This window comes from Physeter macrocephalus, chromosome 19, assembly GCF_002837175.3.
Source record: "Physeter macrocephalus isolate SW-GA chromosome 19, ASM283717v5, whole genome shotgun sequence".
Classification (NCBI taxonomy): domain Eukaryota; kingdom Metazoa; phylum Chordata; class Mammalia; order Artiodactyla; family Physeteridae; genus Physeter; species Physeter macrocephalus.
In genome coordinates, this window is record NC_041232.1 from 15,850,919 (window position 1) to 15,861,083 (window position 10,165).

Sequence of the window (10,165 nt, forward strand, 5' to 3'; positions counted from 1 at the left end):
GTGAACAAGAAGGCAAAAATCCCTGCGTTTCAATTAAAAGGCACAGTCCTCACCGCGGCCTACGGACCCTACACAACCTGCCCCTGGTGTTCAGCCAGTAGCTGACTTTCTCGCTTCTGCTTGAGAGCAGCTGGGCAAAGAACGAGATCACCTGTTTGGAGTGGCCAGTAAGCCAGGGGCCAGGGGCCATTTGAATCTCCCTGTTCCCTTTCTGTTCTAGCTTAACTCCGACTCAAAGAAGCTAAGGACACAACATGGGGATTGCAAAATGGACATGGTACTTGTCCTCGGGGAGCTCACAGACATCTACGTGGCTTTAAACTTTTCCCATTGTGAATGTGCTGCAGTGAACACGAGAGGATCATGCTGGTGGAAGGTGGGAGGAGTTGCTGCCATTGGTCTGGGGAGACCTGAGAAGACGGACGACACATCATTCTGGGCTTGGGAAGCAGCAGAGTATATTCCAGGAGTAAAGGAAGCTGGGCTTTGCTGCTCATTCAGCTGCTAACTCTGAAGTCCTGGGAGGGTCTTAAGCAAAGCGTTCTACCTCATGAGAGAGCCCCCTCTGTAAAATGGGAACAATGACCTGAGGTGTACTTATCAGGAGAATTTTCTCCAAGTGGGATGGGTTTTCGCCCCCATTTGTAATGACTGCTTCCCATTTGTAAGGATTTCATGCCTTTTCCCCACCATGTGGTTTGTACGAGTTACCATTTATTGAGCCCTCTTCTGCCCCAGACATGGTCCCAGATACTTTAAATAAACTGTCTCATTCAGTCCCACAATGTAGGAATGATTACATGGAATCCAAACCTCAGAGAGTTTGAATGACTCACCCAAGTTCACACAGCCAAGAAGGGGCAAAACCAAAACACCTACACAGGTCTGCCGAGTACAGAGCAGGTGTGCTTTCTGTTTTGCTAGAGGTACTAAAATAACCAGTTCTTTTTACTGGACAACTCTCTCAGGATGAAGTACAACTCTTCAGATAGAGCTTAGCATTGCAAAACCAAGCATCCTGGAATGAAATGGTAAAAAACACATTTCAAAAGAACATAACAAGGTGTTTGGACTTCCCTGGTGGCGCAGTGGTTAAGAATCCACCTGCCAATGCAGGGGACACGGGTTCGAGCCCTGGTCCAGGAAGATCCCACATGCCATGGAGCAACTAAGCCCATGTGCCACAACTACTGAAGCCCATGTGCCTAGAGCCCGTGCTCTGCAACAAGAGAAGCCACCGCAGTGAGAAGCCTGTGCACCACAACGAAGAGTAGCCCCCGCTCAACGCACCTAGAGAAAGCCCATGCACAACAATGAAGACCCAATGCAGCCAAAATAAATAAATAAATAAATTTATATATTAAAAAAGAACATAACATTTAAAAATGTGTCTCTTTTCATTGTTTTTCTTTTTTCCTCATTATGAAAGCAATTCATGTTCACTGTGGAAATTTGGAAAATACAGAAAATTATAAAGAAGAAAATAAAAATCACCCTGATCTTATTATAGGAAGAAAATAGCTGTTAACATTTGTTTTTTTATCTTCCCAGTAATTTTTCATATGCCTAAATGTACATATATATATATTTTAACATAATTGGGATTGTCCTGCCAAATTGCTTTCTAGAAAGGTTGAACTAATTTACAATCCCACCAGCATGGTTTGAGAGTGCTTCCTTTACCCAGGCCAGCGTAGAGGTTTTCTTTTTGTCTTTGGTAATTTAATAGCTTTAAAGCCAGTGGCTTGTTTCCATTTGCATTTCTTTGATTATTGAAAAGGCTGAGTTAAAAAAAAACATAAGCTTATTAGACACGTATATTTATCCTACTGAGAATTGTTTTTCATGTCTTTTGTTCATTTTCTTTTGTTGGAGTTTTAGGGTTTTTTATATATTTCTTAATGATTTACAGTGGCTCTTTATATATGACAGAGCTTTAAAATTTGGGGGTAATTGGGGGGATGTGTACTTTCCCCTTGGTCTTCCATATCTATTTCAGTTTCTTTTTAAGAAGTTGGCTGTTTGGCTTCCTAAATTGTCTTATGGTTTTGGGGAGAGCAAAAAAGACTTTTTTAAAAACTGTGGTCAAATATATCATTATTTTCCTCACAATAAAATTTTAAAATATGGATTTAAGACTTTACCCTATCACTGTATATCATTCATTAGTCCTAGTTTCTCTAGCTTAGTGGTCCTCAAATATAACTGCAAATTAGTATAGCCTGGGTTAAAAAAAAATCCCAATGCCTAGACCATACCCCAAATGAATTAAATCAGAATCTCGGTGGGGGGGTGGGAGTGAGGGGGTAGGGAGATGGGGTTGAACTTGGGCATCAATATTTTTAAAACCCCCCTGGTGAGTTCAATGGGCAGCCGCAACTGAGGACCACTGCTTTAGCCCCATTCTTCCCTCAGTGGGAAGGGTCATCGTCGGAACGATGTAACCAGTACAAATCAGTAAAAATGCAGTCTAGTCACTATACCCTTGTACTGTACACACAATACCAAAATGGACCTCTTTCTTTTTGGAGCAGAAAATAGGGTGTGGTGAAACCAGGCAGATCTCGGGGAATGCTATGGGGCTGTATGCTCAGGGGGGAGGTAGGTGGGGGGAAGGTAGGTGGGAGGCAGAGGAGAGGGGCTCTGATCTAAGTCATTTAGAGAAAAAAATGAAATGAAGAGGGAAGAACAAGCAGTGCAGAAGCCTGGTTTTAGTATCTCCATTTTACTCACGAAGAAATTGAGGACCAGAGAGGTTAAGCCAGTTACCCAAGGTCACGCAGCAATTTGTAGGCTGAGTGACATGTTCCAATTTTTGAGGAATGGGGAGGGAGATTCACTAGGTATTGTGCCATCCATGCCCTTTTGGGAGAGGTACTTAATGGGGGTCCTTCCTTCCAGAGTCTTTTCTGCATTTAGAACAACTGAGAATGCTGCGTGAGCTGAATCACCTTTCTCATTCATCACCCACGGTGAGAAAGTTCATGTAAACAGCTAAAACCGAATATGTGATTTTGGGTTACTTTTGTCTAGGATTGCCCAAACCAGCATTCCTTTCTGGTGACACAAGTAGTTGGAAGTTGGCTATAGACTATCATGTTTCATTTTTAAAGGATGTGGGTCTACGTTGGCAGAGACCAGTGTGGCCTTGCTGAGGTCTTGTAGAGTCCCAAGCACAATGTCTTGTCAATTGGAGGCTGAACTGGAGCTTGTTTGGATGCATGCACTGTAATAAGATTTTATTCAGTCTTCCAACAGCTCTAGGAAGCAAGTACCAGCTTTATCCCCATTTTACAGATAAGGAAACTGAGGCACACAGTTTAAACCACACGTAGCTCAAGGTCCCCGTGCTGATGAATGGTGGAGTGCAGACACTGGCAAAGGATGGAATAACCTACCTGCCTCTCCCCCAGCCCAACTAGCAGCAGCCCCCCAATTGCATATCTATCACCCTTCTCATCACCTTCCTCTTCCACTCTCCACCTGGGAGATCTGCCTCTCCAAGCCTTTTCCTCATCAAAGGGTGACAGTGTTTCTCTCCAGAGCGACTCTTGGCACGTAATTACTAATCACAGGTAGGCAATCAAGCTGCCTTTCCATCCCCCCATTTTCCTCCCTGCCTCCCCTCAAGAGACACCTTTCTGGGGGGAAGGTGACTCCTTCAGGAATTCAGATTAACATCAACCACAGGGGTGGGGAGTGGGGAGAGAATGAAGAAAGGCATCAAACTCGTTTGCAAATTGCAAATGACAAGGCATCTTCAGCCCTGGTTTGCTCTCTGCTATTTTAAGGGGCCTCATTTAGCATAATATTTGCATCGTTTGTGTCTTACCCGATAATTAGGAGTAGAGACAAATTCTTCTTGTTCCCAGATTAAGGGCATTGGGGTGGAGAATAAAGGAAGCTCTGGAGACAGCCCTCAGGCAGTAAAGCCTTTAAAAGTTATTCCTTCCAGCACCCACTGTCTTGCTAAAATTCCCTGAACACCAGCCATGCTGAACTGGGGTCACTGCTCATTGCTTGGCTTCAGGGAGCGTATGAGAGCCTATGACCCCTCTGAAATGCTAAGCAGAATTCTGTGTCTGTGAATTGTTTGCAATTTTATCCCGCCTTGGGAGAAGGTCCATAGCTCTCTTTAGTTTCAGAAGTCTGCAACTCTTAAATTAAGAATGACTCTCAGTGGGCATCTGTTTTGCTTCTTCAACATCCATCCACCCTTCTTCAGGTCCCAGCGTCTTGATTTTCCTTTGGGAAAGTAACCTCCTCCAGCCTCATTCCACTTTAGGACTGTCCAATAGAATTTTCTGTGATGATGGAAATGTTCCATGCAGTCCGGTTCTCCACCAAAGAGGGCTCAGGAGCTACTTGCGTTGGCTGCAGCGGTCATGTGGGTCCCTGGTGGTCCACATCTTAGCCTGGTTTCTCCCCAGTCCTGATAAACTCTTCCTTCCCTTTGATTTACTTGTCTTTCTGATGGCTACTGTAGTAATGAGTCAGTGGCTGAGTATATTTAAATGCAAAATACCATTATCCTTCATTAAAAGGTCTGTCACCACTGGCCTTCATAGGAGAGAGTGATTATGCTATTAAACGCCCCTTGACACATACATGGCTCAGGAATGACCAGCCCATTCCAGGGTTCCTGCTTCCCTCCCCAGGAGAACCATCTTCTGACTCAGCTGCTTATGCTGATGAGGGCAAGGCAAAGCTGTGTGCAGCCAAACTTGTAACTGGCGTAGGGTGCCAAGGGCTTGGGACAATGCTGCCTCATCTTCACCAGCCTGCCAGGTATCTGGGCAGAATCCTGTTGCCTTCCGGAGGAGATTCATTTCCTATCTCTCCCATCATTGGTTCTTCAAGCCTGATTTGAAATCCTTGTTCTCTTTCAATATCCTTTTAGAAAAAACAACTCCCTTTTAAATTGCCCACCATTCAGCCTTTTAAGGTCTAATTGGTTCCCAGGTGGTTTGTGACGGTAGTTAAGAGCACAGGCTTTGGAGGTGGGGATGATTATGCTTATGCTTCTGCCACTTATTCACTGCATGACCTTGAACAAGTTACTTAACCTCTCTAAGCCTCAGTTTCCTGAATTTCAAATGGAAATAAAGAGTAGGGCAAACTGTTGGTTTCCTAGCCAACAGCATGTGTCATTTTTTTTCTCGAGTTTACCTCCCATTGTAACGGTTGAAAAAGCCAAATACTTTTCCAGCCTTCCTTGTGGCCAAGGGTGACCATGTGACTGAGTTTTGTCCAATGAAATAAAAGGGAAGCTGGCAAAGAGGATTCTGGGAGTGATTTTTTTTCCCATTAAAAAAGAGAGCCATACATACTTGAGGATAGATCTCTCTCTCTCCCTTTCCTCCTTTCTGCTTTGAATGTTGTTGTGTGGGATTATAATGTCTGGATTATGATGTCTGGAGCCATGGTAGCCATCGTGTGATCATGAGGCAACAAATCTGTAAATGAAAAACCAGTACTCTGAGAATGATAGAAGAGAAGGATATAAGAACCTAGATATTTAATGATGTCATTGAGATACTGAACCAGCAGTGGGACATCCAGTTTCCTTGTTAAGAATGTCCTTGTGGCTTAAGCCATGGGTAGTCAGGTTTCCTGCTTCTGGCAGTTGAAAGCATTTATAAATGACACATCAAGCCCAGGCTCACAGGTTGTTGTGAGGAATAAGTAAGATAATGTATAGAGCGTTCCCTGCATAGTCCCAAGAACACGATCAGCAAACAGTAAAACAGCATTTACTGTTGGTAGGAATAACTGTACCGAGATTCACAGATGAGATTTGCGGAATCATGGGGACATCTGCGATAGATAAAATTTGGCCCTCTTCTACCCTCCCTTTCTATCTGGATAGATATTGGAATCCTAAAATGTTAGCACCAGAAGGGACTCTGATCTTAAATTCAGTTTGACCCTTTTCATTTTAAAGACAAGGAAACTGGTCCTCAGGATGGAGAAGAGGCCATCCCCAGGTCACACAGCATGTTACTGGCAGATGGTGGCAAAACCAGGGCTAGAGCCTGACATCCCTTGGACTTAGGGGCTGAAGTTCTTTCATTCACACTCAGTTGCCTTCCATTCCCATTCCGACAAGCTCAAAGGCTGTTGTGGGAGGTATGAGTAGAAAATGAGACATCACATAGGGAGTAATCTTGAAAAATGTGGGAAGCGTTCCACATGAATAGAGCTGTGATTCTTGGTACAGGTGGTTCAGCACTTGGCGCCTTTGTGAAACCAAATGGGCAGGAGGTACCCTGGAAGTGGGCAGGGTCTCTCTGTGCCCAGCTAGGCGGTCCACCTGTATTCATTGGTTCACTGATCCACTCACTGATTGTTTCGTTTATTCAAGAAACATTTACTGAGAGCCTGCTATGAGCCAGACACAGGGTAGATTTTGTTTAACATTTGTGGGAATGAGTTGGAGCAGAGAGTACTAAGCTAAACTCCTACCCGCATCCCCAGGAAGAAGCTCTATAGTTTGCTGAATTAAATTGTCGCCCGTGAGGACTGATTTAAGATCCACTTGTCACAGTGGATTCTCTTCTGTTTGGATCCTCAGATGTGCCGGAAAACCCGATGATATTCCCTATTGCTGGGATTGCTTTTTGGGGGACAAGTCTTGAGAAGATCTTACTTACTTAGGAACTTAGTTTGGGGAACGTTCATACTGATTTAGTGGCCTCTTCCTAGGGCGAGAGACACACTGGGATGGGGCCTGAGGCATGGAAGTTTTTGTAAGCAGGGGCGGGGAGAAGGACCTGAGAATGGAAATGGACGGCTTTGGGCTGAGAGCAGATGGCAGTGGGTGGAGAGTGGCTAGAAGTGTAAGAACCTAGGCTTTCAGGTCAGAGAGGCTTGTTTTCAAATCCTGTGCTGCTCATTCCTAGCTGTGTGACCTTTGGTGAGTCAGTCACCCTCTCTGTGCCTCAGGTGTCTATAAAATGGAAATATTACTTGCTGTAGAGATTAAGTGAGATGATATATTTAGAGCTTTTTGCACAGTGGCTGGCATACTGTGTCTATCCCAGAGCAAGGATTTGAGTTCAAGTAGTTTATTTGGGAGATGAACCCAAGAATTATCGGTAGGGTAGTGGGAAAGTGACATAGGGAAGGGGAAAAAAGTCAATAAGGGTTGTTATTGAGCAAATTAGCACCGAGTTCCAGTGGTCCCAATATCGAGCAAATTAGGGCCACTGGAACTCAGTCTCTCTGGGGACTTCTGAGAGGCGTTGTAGAACACACCTCAGTTATCCCGCTTAGGAGGTAAGGAAGCTGGGGTATTTACCTTTCAGTTCCCAGCCATCATCGGGTAACTGCTGCCATTGGGCATTAACTTGCAGAACTCCCAGAACGTCCTGAGTGGGCAGGAAGGAAGCCCTCAGGTGGAGACTCGCAGTGCTGGCTGTCCAGCGCTCTCAGCCTATGTTGGAACAGTGAGCGCCCAGGGGATGTGGACACAGCTTGATCTGAGTTCAAAGTCATGTTCTACCACTTAACCACTAGCTACATGTTTCTTGAGCAAATCATCTAATCTCCTTGGCTATTCAGAGGGTGGTCCATAGAAGCAGGGCATCCCCTGGGAGCTGTTAGAAGTGCAGATTTTCAGGTCTCTTTCCAGATGTATTAGTTATCTATTGTTGCATGACAAACAACTCTTAAACTTAGCAGCTTAAACATCAAACAGTTACTATTTTGGCTAGAATTGCTTGCTTTCATTGACATGCATGGGGACTGTTGTTTTGTAGTTAAGGAGGAGGGAGATTTGGGGCCGGGAGGGCTGCGGGAAGAAGGAGAGGGAAATAAGAATAACCAAGTGTCTGACCCTCCCCGTAACCAGATTCATCTCCATCCACACCTAGCTAATGGCCTAATTTTGATCTCCGGTGAAGTTAGCAGTTAGATGAAAAGTCAGAGCTGTCAGGTGCAAGAAATACGTGATTCTGGACCCAAGCAGGGCTTCTTAGGGAAAGAAGTGAGAGCCTGATTTAAGGAAAATTCATCTCTACAATTTTGCCTGAGGCCTCAGTGCTGCTCTGGCCTCTGAGGGTTCATGGTGCCCTCTAGGGGATGGTGGCAGGAGTCATAGAGAGAGCTTCGAGCAACTCTGAGACCCAGTTTTCCGCTCTGTGTCCCTCCTCCAGTGAGTGGCTTAGGACCTATGTCAGCACATGAGGGCTCCCAGTAGTAACTGCTCACCAAGCTTTTAGCACTATTCTAAGCCGCTTAGATACGTCGTCATTGAAGTCCCACAACAAACTCATGCGGTGGGTCTCTATTATTATCCCCTTACTACATATGAGAAAATCAAAGGTTACAGTGGTTAAGTAACTTGCTCAAGGTCACACAGCCGGGGAATGGCAGAGCCAGGACGTTACTGTGACCTCAGCTGTACTTGTCAGATGCAGGACCGAGACCGTCAGGTTGCACACCTGTAGACCGTCAAGCACTTGATGATTACACTTCAGGGAATGTTTTCTTACGTCGGTTTCCATGTTTTTGCCACAGTTGCCTTTGTTCCTTCTAGCCATCTTGAGTAATGTAAATTTTTGTTTCCCTGCTGATTTATTTATCCATTTATTCAGTAAATGTTTACTGAGTGCTTACTATGTGCCAGGCGCAGTTTAAGGGGCCGGGGAAGCCTCAGGGAAGGAAACAGACGAAAATCTCTGTCTTTGCGCCGCTCCCGTGCTAGTTGTCCAATAACGGACAAATGAGTTATCTGGTATAGTAGGAGGCGATGTCTGCTATAGGGAAAAAATAAATCAGAGTAAGGGTGATTGGTGGTGTATGTTGCAGGGTTAAATAAGGTGGTCAGGAGGTGAGGGAATGAGCCAGATGGCTACCTGGGGGAAGGTCACGAGGGCAGGTAGCCAGTGTAAAGCAGATGGCCGAGTGTATGCTGGGTGTTGTAGAAGCAACAAGGAGACCAATACGACTGGAACAGAGTAGGGGTGAGTAGGAAGAAGTGTGATCATAGCAGTAGCTGTGGCCAAACAAGTAGGGCCATATAGAGACCTTGGCTGTTACTTTGAGTGACTTGGGGAACCATTGGAGGGTTTTGAAAAGAGGAGTGACGTGAGTCAGTTTGTTTCAAAAGGAGCGCAACGGTATGGAAATGTTATTGCATTGAGAATGGGCTATAGAGGGGCAAGGATGCAATCTGGGAGACCGGTGAAGAGGCCACTGCAATAATCCAGGTGGAGGTGGTGAGGAGTAGCCAGATTCTGGATACAGAAACTAAGAGTTTTTTTAGCAAGCATGAGGTTCAGGATTTATCTTCTCCATCTTCCATAGCTGTCCACGGCTTGCGAGCTTGTGTAACTGGGATCCTTTGGTTCTGAAGGCAGCTACCAAGACCCTAGCCTCCATGGGGCTACACATATCAGACGTGTCAGCACCAGGAGTTATTGCTGGCAACATCTTTTGTCTCATCAGCAGGGAGATCAGTGGAAGCTTTTATCTTAATTAGGTTGCACAGGGTACCATCATCCATCTGCCTTCCCTGATTAACTTGGGGGAGAATACGAGGGTGATGGTGGAAAGGAAGACAGCCCCAAGCTGGTAAATATGAATCAGAACAGACTGGTGGGAGTCTCTGAGGACTCAGCAGAAAGGAGGAGGGAGAGGAATAGGATTTGTCAAAGATGTTTTGGTGGAGAAGAGAGTGCAGAAGGCTGTCTTGTGGTAGGGAATTGATTCGGGAATCGCTCCTGGGGGCTAAGCCTGCCTTAATGGGAGAGCTCCACCTGCACCCCCCCCAGACTTGGGACATTGTTTATGTCACCAGCCTGGTCAGAATGTCAGGATCCTGGAAACTCTACTGATGTCTGCAAGTAGGAGTGGCTTATGTAGGCTGCCACAGCTGGATATGACATGGTGTCTCATCTTGGATGTACATTAGATTCATCAGTGGAGAATTAAAAAGGAGGCAGGAAGGAAGAAACGGAGGGAGGGAAGGGGGGAGGGAAGGAGGAATTTGGTCCCCTATCCCAGATCTACCAAACTGCAATCAGCTGGGCAGCCAGGTATGAGACTCCCAGGAGCGATAACAGTGGTCTCTGTCTGAGGTGCTGAAATCTCCGAGCACACTCTTCTCTTGATGCCCCATCTTGCTTCCTTCATTCAAAATTTTAAAAATTTGAATCGATCA